The sequence below is a fragment of the Bombus flavifrons genome, unplaced genomic scaffold (assembly GCF_040668555.2).
Source record: "Bombus flavifrons isolate JBK064 unplaced genomic scaffold, iyBomFlav1_principal scaffold0084, whole genome shotgun sequence".
Classification (NCBI taxonomy): Eukaryota; Metazoa; Arthropoda; class Insecta; order Hymenoptera; family Apidae; genus Bombus; species Bombus flavifrons.
In genome coordinates, this window is record NW_027184829.1 from 49,599 (window position 1) to 63,423 (window position 13,825).

Genomic DNA, 13,825 nt, shown 5'->3' on the forward strand with positions numbered 1-13,825 from the left:
TAACGTTATATGGTATAACGTTATAACGTAATATGTTATATAGTATAACGTCATAACGTATTACGTTATAAAGTATAACATTATATGTTATTACGTTCTAACGTATTACGTTATATAGTATAACGTTATATGGTATAACGTTATATCGTATTACGTTATATGCTATAACGTCATAACGTAATATGTTATATAGTATAACGTCATAACGTATTACGTTATATAGTATAACGTCATAACGTATTACGTTATATAGTATAACGTCATAACGTATTACGTTATATAGTATAACGTTATATGGTATAACGTTATAACGTAATATGTTATATAGTATAACGTCATAACGTATTACGTTATAAAGTATAACATTATATGTTATTACGTTCTAACGTATTACGTTATATAGTATAACGTTATATGGTATAACGTTATATCGTATTACCTTATATGCTATAACGTCATAACGTATTACGTTATATAGTATAACGTTATAACGTATTACGTTATATAGTATAACGTTATGTGGTATAACGTTATAACGTAATACTTTATATGGTATAACGTCATAACGTATTACGTTATATAATATAACGATGTATGGTATAACGTTATAACGTATTACGTTATATAGTATAACGTCATAACGTATTACGTTATATAGTATAACGTTATATGGTAAAACGTTATAACGTATAACGTTATATAGTATAACGTTATATGGTATAACGTTATATCGTATTACGTTATATGCTATAACGTCATAACGTATTACGTTATATGGTATAACGTCATAACGTATTACGTTATATTGTATAACGTTATATGGTATAACGTTATAACGTAATACGTCATATAGTATAACGGTATATGGTATAACGTTATAACGTATTACGTTATATAGTATAACGTTATATGGTATAACGTTATAACGTATTACGTTATATAGTATAACGTTATATGGTATAACGTTATATAGTATAACGTTATATGGTATAACGTTATAACGTATTACGTTATATAGTATAACGTCATAACGTATTACGTTATATAGTATAACGTCATAACGTATTACGTTATATAGTATAACGTCATAACGTATTACGTTATATAGTATAACGTTATATGGTATAACGTTATAACGTAATATGTTATATAGTATAACGTCATAACGTATTACGTTATATAGTATAACGTCATAACGTATTACGTTATATAGTATAACGTCATAACGTATTACGTTATATAGTATAACGTTATATGGTATAACGTTATAACGTAATATGTTATATAGTATAACGTCATAACGTATTACGTTATATAGTATAACATTATATGTTATTACGTTCTAACGTATTACGTTATATAGTATAACGTTATATGGTATAACGTTATAACGTAATACGTTATATGGTATAACGTCATAACGTATTACGTTATATAGTATAACGTCATAACGTATTACGTTATATAGTATAACGTCATAACGTATTACGTTATATAGTATAACGTTATATGGTATAACGTTATAACGTAATATGTTATATAGTATAACGTCATAACGTATTACGTTATATAGTATAACGTTATATGTTATTACGTTCTAACGTATTACGTTATATAGTATAACGTTATATGGTATAACGTTATAACGTAATACGTTATATGGTATAACGTCATAACGTATTACGTTATGTTGTATAACGTTATATGGCATAACGTTATAACGTATTAAGTTATATAGTATAACGTTATATAGTATAACGTTATATGGCATTACGTTATAACGTATTAAGTTATATAGTATAACGTTATAACGTAATACGTTATATAGTATAACGTCATAACGTATTACGTTATATAGTATAACGTTATATGGTATAACGTTATAACGTAATACGTTATATAGAATAACGTCATAACGTATTACGTTATATAGTAAAACGTTATATGGTAAAACGTTATAACGTATAACTTTATATAGTATAACGTTATATGGTATGACGTTATAACGTATTACGTTATATAGTATAACGTTATATGGTATAACGTTATAACGTATTACGTTATATAGTATAACATTATATGGTATTACGTTATAACGTATTACGTTATATAGTATAACGTTATTTAGTATAACGTTATATGGTATAACGTTACAACGTAATACGGTATACAGTATAACGTCATAACGTATTACGTTATATAGTATAACGTTATATGGTATAACGTCATAACGTATTACGTTATATAGTATAACATTATATGGTAAAACGTTATAACGTATAACGTTATATAGTATAACGTTATATGGTATAACGTTATAACGTATTACGTTATATAGTATAACATTATATGGTATTACGTTATAACGTATTACGTTATATAGTATAACGTTATTTAGTATAACGTTATATGGTATAACGTTACAACGTAATACGTTATACAGTATAACGTCATAACGTATTACGTTATACAGTACAACGTTATATGGTACTACGTTATAACGTATTACGTTATATAGTATAACGTTATATGGTAAAACGTTATAACGTATTACGTTATATGGTATAACGTCATAACGTATTACGTTATATAGTATAACATTATATGGTAAAACGTTATAACGTATAACGTTATATAGTATAACGTTATATGGTATAACGTTATATCGTATTACGTTATATGCTATAACGTCATAACGTATTACGTTATATAGTATAACGTCATAACGTATTACGTTATATAGTATAACGTTATATGGTATAACGTTATAACGTAATATGTTATATAGTATAACGTCATAACGTATTACGTTATATAGTATAACATTATATGTTATTACGTTCTAACGTACTACGTTATATAGTATAACGTTATATGGTATAACGTTATAACGTAATACGTTATATGGTATAACGTCATAACGTATTACGTTATGTTGTATAACGTTATATGTTATTACGTTCTAACGTATTACGTTATATAGTATAACGTTATATGGTATAACGTTATAACGTAATACGTTATATGGTATAACGTCATAACGTATTACGTTATGTTGTATAACGTTATATGGTATAATGTTATAACGTATTAAGTTATATAGTATAACGTTATATAGTATAACGTTATATGGCATTACGTTATAACGTATTAAGTTATAAAGTATAACGTTATAACGTAATACGTTATATAGTATAACGTCATAACGTATTACGTTATATAGTATAACGTTATATGGTATAACGTTATAACGTAATACGTTATATAGAATAACGTCATAACGTATTACGTTATATAGTAAAACGTTATATGGTAAAACGTTATAACGTATAACGTTATATAGTATAACGTTATATGGTATGACGTTATAACGTATTACGTTATATAGTATAACGTTATTTAGTATAACGTTATATGGTATAACGTTACAACGTAATACGGTATACAGTATAACGTCATAACGTATTACGTTATATAGTATAACGTTATATGGTACTACGTTATAACGTATTACGTTATATAGTATAACGTTATATGGTATAACGTTATAACGTAATACGTTATATAGAATAACGTCATAACGTATTACGTTATATAGTAAAACGTTATATGGTAAAACGTTATAACGTATAACGTTATATAGTATAACGTTATATGGTATGACGTTATAACGTATTACGTTATATAGTATAACGTTATATGGTATAACGTTATAACGTATTACGTTATATAGTATAACATTATATGGTATTACGTTATAACGTATTACGTTATATAGTATAACGTTATTTAGTATAACGTTATATGGTATAACGTTACAACGTAATACGGTATACAGTATAACGTCATAACGTATTACGTTATATAGTATAACGTTATATGGTACTACGTTATAACGTATTACGTTATATAGTATAACGTTATATGGTAAAACGTTATAACGTATTACGTTATATGGTATAACGTCATAACGTATTACGTTATATAGTATAACATTATATGGTAAAACGTTATAACGTATAACGTTATATAGTATAACGTTATATGGTATAACGTTATAACGTATTACGTTATATAGTATAACATTATATGGTATTACGTTATAACGTATTACGTTATATAGTATAACGTTATTTAGTATAACGTTATATGGTATAACGTTACAACGTAATACGGTATACAGTATAACGTCATAACGTATTACGTTATATAGTATAACGTTATATGGTACTACGTTATAACGTATTACGTTATATAGTATAACGTTATATGGTAAAACGTTATAACGTATTACGTTATATGGTATAACGTCATAACGTATTACGTTATATAGTATAACATTATATGGTAAAACGTTATAACGTATAACGTTATATAGTATAACGTTATATGGTATAACGTTATATCGTATTACCTTATATGCTATAACGTCATAACGTATTACGTTATATAGTATAACGTTATAACGTATTACGTTATATAGTATAACGTTATGTGGTATAACGTTATAACGTAATACTTTATATGGTATAACGTCATAACGTATTACGTTATATAATATAACGATGTATGGTATAACGTTATAACGTATTACGTTATATAGTATAACGTCATAACGTATTACGTTATATAGTATAACGTTATATGGTAAAACGTTATAACGTATAACGTTATATAGTATAACGTTATATGGTATAACGTTATATCGTATTACGTTATATGCTATAACGTCATAACGTATTACGTTATATGGTATAACGTCATAACGTATTACGTTATATTGTATAACGTTATATGGTATAACGTTATAACGTAATACGTCATATAGTATAACGGTATATGGTATAACGTTATAACGTATTACGTTATATAGTATAACGTTATATGGTATAACGTTATAACGTATTACCTTATATAGTATAACGTTATATGGTATAACGTTATATAGTATAACGTTATATGGTATAACGTTATAACGTATTACGTTATATAGTATAACGTCATAACGTATTACGTTATATAGTATAACGTCATAACGTATTACGTTATATAGTATAACGTTATATGGTATAACGTTATAACGTAATATGTTATATAGTATAACGTCATAACGTATTACGTTATATAGTATAACATTATATGTTATTACGTCCTAACGTATTACGTTATATAGTATAACGTTATATGGTATAACGTTATAACGTAATACGTTATATGGTATAACGTCATAACGTATTACGTTATGTTGTATAACGTTATATGGTATAACGTTATAATGTATTAAGTTATATAGTATAACGTTATATGGTATAACGTTATATCGTATTACGTTATATGCTATAACGTCATAACGTATTACGTTATATGGTATAACGTCATAACGTATTACGTTATATTGTATAACGTTATATGGTATAACGTCATAACGTATTACGTTATATAGTATAACGTTATATGGTATAACGTTATAACGTAATATGTTATATAGTATAACGTCATAACGTATTACGTTATATAGTATAACGTTATATGTTATTACGTTCTAACGTATTACGTTATATAGTATAACGTTATATGGTACAACGTTATAACGTAATACGTTATATGGTATAACGTCATAACGTATTACGTTATGTTGTATAACGTTATATGGTATAACGTTATAACGTATTAAGTTATATAGTATAACGTTATATAGTATAACGTTATATGGCATTACGTTATAACGTATTAAGTTATATAGTATAACGTTATAACGTAATACGTTATATAGTATAACGTCATAACGTATTACGTTATATAGTATAACGTTATATGGTATAACGTTATAACGTAATACGTTATATAGAATAACGTCATAACGTATTACGTTATATAGTAAAACGTTATATGGTATAACGTCATAACGTATTACGTTATATAGTATAACATTATATGGTAAAACGTTATAACGTATAACGTTATATAGTATAACGTTATATGGTATAACGTTATAACGTATTACGTTATATAGTATAACATTATATGGTATTACGTTATAACGTATTACGTTATATAGTATAACGTTATTTAGTATAACGTTATATGGTATAACGTTACAACGTAATACGGTATACAGTATAACGTCATAACGTATTACGTTATATAGTACAACGTTATATGGTATAACGTTATAACGTAATACGTTATATAGAATAACGTCATAACGTATTACGTTATATAGTAAAACGTTATATGGTATAACGTCATAACGTATTACGTTATATAGTATAACATTATATGGTAAAACGTTATAACGTATAACGTTATATAGTATAACGTTATATGGTATAACGTTATAACGTATTACGTTATATAGTATAACATTATATGGTATTACGTTATAACGTATTACGTTATATAGTATAACGTTATATGGTAAAACGTTATAACGTATTACGTTATATAGTATAACATTATATGGTATTACGTTATAACGTATTACGTTATATAGTATAACGTTATATGGTAAAACGTTATAACGTATTACGTTATATGGTATAACGTCATAACGTATTACGTTATATAGTATAACGTTATATGGTATAACGTTATAACGTATTACGTTATATAGTATAACATTATATGGTATTACGTTATAACGTATTACGTTATATAGTATAACGTTATATGGTAAAACGTTATAACGTATTACGTTATATGGTATAACGTCATAACGTATTACGTTATATAGTATAACGTTATATGGTATAACGTTATATCGTATTACGTTATATGCTATAACGTCATAACGTATTACGTTATATAGTATAACGTTATAACGTATTACGTTATATAGTATAACGTTATATAGTAAAACGTTATAACGTATAACGTTATATAGTATAACGTCATATGGTGTAACGATATATCGTATTACGTTATATGCTATAACGTCATAACGTATTACGTTATATGGTATAACGTCATAACGTATTACGTTATATTGTATAACGTTATATGGTATAACGTTATAACGTAATACGTCATATAGTATAACGGTATATGGTATAACGTTATAACGTATTACGTTATATAGTATAACGTTATATGGTATAACGTCATAACGTATTACGTTATTTTGTATAACGTTATATGGTATAACGTTATAACGTATAAAGTTATATAGTATAACGTTATATGGTATAACGTTATATCGTATTACGTTATGTGCTATAACGTCATAACGTATTACGTTATATGGTATAACGTCATAACGTATTACGTTATATTGTATAACGTTATATGGTATAACGTCATAACGTATTACGTTATATAGTATAACGTTATATGGTATAACGTTATAACGTAATATGTTATATAGTATAACGTCATAACGTATTACGTTATATAGTATAACGTTATATGTTATTACGTTCTAACGTATTACGTTATATAGTATAACGTTATATGGTATAACGTTATAACGTAATACGTTATATAGTATAACGTTATAACGTAATACGTTATATAGTATAACGTCATAACGTATTACGTTATATGGTATAACGTCATAACGTATTACGTTATATTGTATAACGTTATATGGTATAACGTTATAACGTAATACGTCATATAGTATAACGGTATATGGTATAACGTTATAACGTATTACGTTATATAGTATAACGTTATATGGTATAACGTCATAACGTATTACGTTATGTTGTATAACGTTATATGGTATAACGTTATAACGTATTAAGTTATATAGTATAACGTTATATAGTATAACGTTATATGGCATTACGTTATAACGTATTAAGTTATATAGTATAACGTTATAACGTAATACGTTATATAGTATAACGTCATAACGTATTACGTTATATGGTATAACGTCATAACGTATTACGTTATATTGTATAACGTTATATGGTATAACGTTATAACGTAATACGTCATATAGTATAACGGTATATGGTATAACGTTATAACGTATTACGTTATATAGTATAACGTTATATGGTATAACGTTATAACGTATTACGTTATATAGTATAACGTTATATGGTATAACGTTATATAGTATAACGTTATATGGTATAACGTTATAACGTATTACGTTATATAGTATAACGTCATAACGTATTACGTTATATAGTATAACGTCATAACGTATTACGTTATATAGTATAACGTCATAACGTATTACGTTATATAGTATAACGTTATATGGTATAACGTTATAACGTAATATGTTATATAGTATAACGTCATAACGTATTACGTTATATAGTATAACGTCATAACGTATTACGTTATATAGTATAACGTCATAACGTATTACGTTATATAGTATAACGTTATATGGTATAACGTTATAACGTAATATGTTATATAGTATAACGTCATAACGTATTACGTTATATAGTATAACGTTATATGTTATTACGTTCTAACGTATTACGTTATATAGTATAACGTTATATGGTATAACGTTATAACGTAATACGTTATATGGTATAACGTCATAACGTATTACGTTATGTTGTATAACGTTATATGGTATAACGTTATAACGTATTAAGTTATACAGTATAACGTTATATGGTATAACGTTATAACGTATTACGTTATATAGTATAACGTTATATGGTATAACGTTATATAGTATAACGTTATATGGTATAACGTTATAACGTAATACGTTATATGGTATAACGTCATAACGTATTACGATATATGGTATAACGTTATAACGTATTACGTTATATGGTATAAAGTCATAACGTATTACGTTATATTGTATAACGTCATAACGTATTACGTTATATAGTATAACGATATATGGTATAACGTTATAACGTAATACGTTATATGGTATAACGTTATAACGTAATACGTTATATGGTATAACGTTATAACGTATTACGGTATATAGTATATTGTTTTATGGTATAACGTTATAACGTATTACGTTATATAGTATAACGTTATATGGTATTACGTTATAACGTATTACGTTATATAGTATAACGTTATATGGTACAACGTTATAACGTATTACGTTATATAGTATAACGATATATGGTATAACGTTATAACGTAATACGTTATATGGTATAACGTCATAACGTATTATGTTATATAGCAAACGTTATATGGTATAACGTTATATGTTATTACGTTAGAACGTATTACGTTATATAGTATAACGTTATATGGTATAACGTTATAACGTATTACGGTATATAGTATATCGTTATATGGTATAGCGTTATATAGTATAACGTTATATGGTAAAACGTTATAACGTATTACGTTATATAGTATAACGTTATATGGTAAAACGCTATAACGTATTACGTTATATAGTATAACGTTATATGGTATAACGTTACAACGTAATACGGTATACAGTATAACGTCATAACGTATTACGTTATATAGTATAACGTTATATGGTACTACGTTATAACGTATTACGTTATATAGTTTAACGTTATATGGTAAAACGTTATAACGTAATACGTTATATGGTATAACGTCATAACGTATTACGTTATATAGTATAACGTTATATGGTGTAACGTTATAACGTAATACGTTATAAAGTATAACGTCATAACGTATTACGTTATATAGTATAACGTTATATGGTATTACGTTATAACGTATTACATTATATAGTATAACGTTATATGGTATTACGTTATAACGTATTACGTTATATAGTATAACGTTATATGGTATAACGTTATAACGTATTACGTTATATAGTATAACGTTATATGGTATAACGTTATAACGTAATACGTTATATAGTATAACGTCATAACGTATTACGTTATATTGTATAACGTCATAACGTATTACGTTATATAGTATAACGTTATATGGTATAACGTTATATCGTAATACGTTATATAGTATAACGTTATATGGTATAACGTTATAACGTATTACGTTATATAGTATAACGTTATATGGTATAACGTTATACGTATTACGTTATATAGTATAACGTCATAACGTATTACGTTATATAGTATAACGTTCTATGGTATTACGTTATAACGTATTACGTTATACAGTATAATGTTATATTGTAAATCGTTATAATGTATAACGTTATATAGTATAACGTTATATGGTAAAACGTTATAACGTATTACGTTATATAGTATAACATTATATGGTATTACGTTATAACGTATTACGTTATATAGTATAACGTTATATGGTAAAACGTTATAACGTATTACGTTATATGGTATAACGTCATAACGTATTACGTTATATAGTATAACGTTATATGGTATAACGTTATAACGTATTACGTTATATAGTATAACATTATATGGTATTACGTTATAACGTATTACGTTATATAGTATAACGTTATATGGTAAAACGTTATAACGTATTACGTTATATGGTATAACGTCATAACGTATTACGTTATATAGTATAACGTTATATGGTATAACGTTATATCGTATTACGTTATATGCTATAACGTCATAACGTATTACGTTATATAGTATAACGTTATAACGTATTACGTTATATAGTATAACGTTATATAGTAAAACGTTATAACGTATAACGTTATATAGTATAACGTCATATGGTGTAACGATATATCGTATTACGTTATATGCTATAACGTCATAACGTATTACGTTATATGGTATAACGTCATAACGTATTACGTTATATTGTATAACGTTATATGGTATAACGTTATAACGTAATACGTCATATAGTATAACGGTATATGGTATAACGTTATAACGTATTACGTTATATAGTATAACGTTATATGGTATAACGTCATAACGTATTACGTTATTTTGTATAACGTTATATGGTATAACGTTATAACGTATAAAGTTATATAGTATAACGTTATATGGTATAACGTTATATCGTATTACGTTATATGCTATAACGTCATAACGTATTACGTTATATGGTATAACGTCATAACGTATTACGTTATATTGTATAACGTTATATGGTATAACGTCATAACGTATTACGTTATATAGTATAACGTTATATGGTATAACGTTATAACGTAATATGTTATATAGTATAACGTCATAACGTATTACGTTATATAGTATAACGTTATATAGTAAAACGTTATAACGTAATACGTTATATAGAATAACGTCATAACGTATTACGTTATATAGTAAAACGTTATATGGTAAAACGTTATAACGTATAACGTTATATAGTATAACGTTATATGGTATGACGTTATAACGTATTACGTTATATAGTATAACGTTATATGGTATAACGTTATAACGTATTACGTTATATAGTATAACATTATATGGTATTACGTTATAACGTATTACGTTATATAGTATAACGTTATTTAGTATAACGTTATAACGTATAACGTTATATAGTTTAACGTTATATGGTATAACGTTATATCGTATTACGTTATATGCTATAACGTCATAACGTATTACGTTATATGGTATAACGTCATAACGTATTACGTTATATTGTATAACGTTATATGGTATAACGTTATAACGTAATACGTCATATAGTATAACGGTATATGGTATAACGTTATAACTTATTACGTTATATAGTATAACGTTATATGGTATAACGTCATAACGTATTACGTTATTTTGTATAACGTTATATGGTATAACGTTATAACGTATAAAGTTATATAGTATAACGTTATATGGTATAACGTTATATCGTATTACGTTATATGCTATAACGTCATAACGTATTACGTTATATGGTATAACGTCATAACGTATTACGTTATATTGTATAACGTTATATGGTATAACGTCATAACGTATTACGTTATATAGTATAACGTTATATGGTATAACGTTATAACGTAATATGTTATATAGTATAACGTCATAACGTATTACGTTATATAGTATAACGTTATATGTTATTACGTTCTAACGTATTACGTTATATAGTATAACGTTATATGGTATAACGTTATAACGTAATACGTTATATGGTATAACGTCATAACGTATTACGTTATGTTGTATAACGTTATATGGTATAACGTTATAACGTATTAAGTTATATAGTATAACGTTATATAGTATAACGTTATATAGTATAACGTTATATGGCATTACGTTACAACGTATTAAGTTATATAGTATAACGTTATAACGTAATACGTTATATAGTATAACGTCATAACGTATTACGTTATATAGTATAACGTTATATAGTATAACGTTATAACGTAATACGTTATATAGAATAACGTCATAACGTATTACGTTATATAGTAAAACGTTATATGGTAAAACGTTATAACGTATAACGTTATATAGAATAACGTTATATGGTATGACGTTATAACGTATTACGTTATATAGTATAACGTTATATGGTATAACGTTATAACGTATTACGTTATATAGTATAACATTATATGGTATTACGTTATAACGTATTACGTTATATAGTATAACGTTATTTAGTATAACGTTATAACGTATAACGTTATATAGTTTAACGTTATATGGTATAACGTTATATCGTATTACGTTATATGCTATAACGTCATAACGTATTACGTTATATGGTATAACGTCATAACGTATTACGTTATATTGTATAACGTTATATGGTATAACGTTATAACGTAATACGTCATATAGTATAACGGTATATGGTATAACGTTATAACGTATTACGTTATATAGTATAACGTTATATGGTATAACGTTATAACGTATTACGTTATATAGTATAACGTTATATGGTATAACGTTATATAGTATAACGTTATATGGTATAACGTTATAACGTAATACGTTATATGGTATAACGTCATAACGTATTACGATATATGGTATAACGTTATAACGTATTACGTTATATGGTATAAAGTCATAACGTATTACGTTATATTGTATAACGTCATAACGTATTACGTTATATAGTATAACGTTATATGCTATAACGTTATAACGTAATACGTTATATGGTATAACGTTATAACGTATTACGGTATATAGTATATTGTTTTATGGTATAACGTTATAACGTATTACGTTATATAGTATAACGTTATATGGTATAACGTTATAACGTATTAAGTTATACAGTATAACGTTATATGGTATAACGTTATAACGTATTACGTTATATAGTATAACGTTATATGGTATAACGTTATATAGTATAACGTTATATGGTATAACGTTATAACGTAATACGTTATATGGTATAACGTCATAACGTATTACGATATATGGTATAACGTTATAACGTATTACGTTATATGGTATAAAGTCATAACGTATTACGTTATATTGTATAACGTCATAACGTATTACGTTATATAGTATAACGTTATATGGTATAACGTTATAACGTAATACGTTATATGGTATAACGTTATAACGTAATACGTTATATGGTATAACGTTATAACGTAATACGTTATATGGTATAACGTTATAACGTAATACGTTATATGGTATAACGTTATAACGTATTACGGTATATAGTATATTGTTTTATGGTATAACGTTATAACGTATTACGTTATATAGTATAACGTTATATGGTATTACGTTATAACGTATTACGTTATATAGTATAACGTTATATGGTACAACGTTATAACGTATTACGTTATATAGTATAACGATATATGGTATAACGTTATAACGTAATACGTTATATGGTATAACGTCATAACGTATAATGTTATATAGCATAACGTTATATGGTATAACGTTATATGTTATTACGTTAGAACGTATTACGTTATATAGTATAACGTTATATGGTATAACGTTATAAC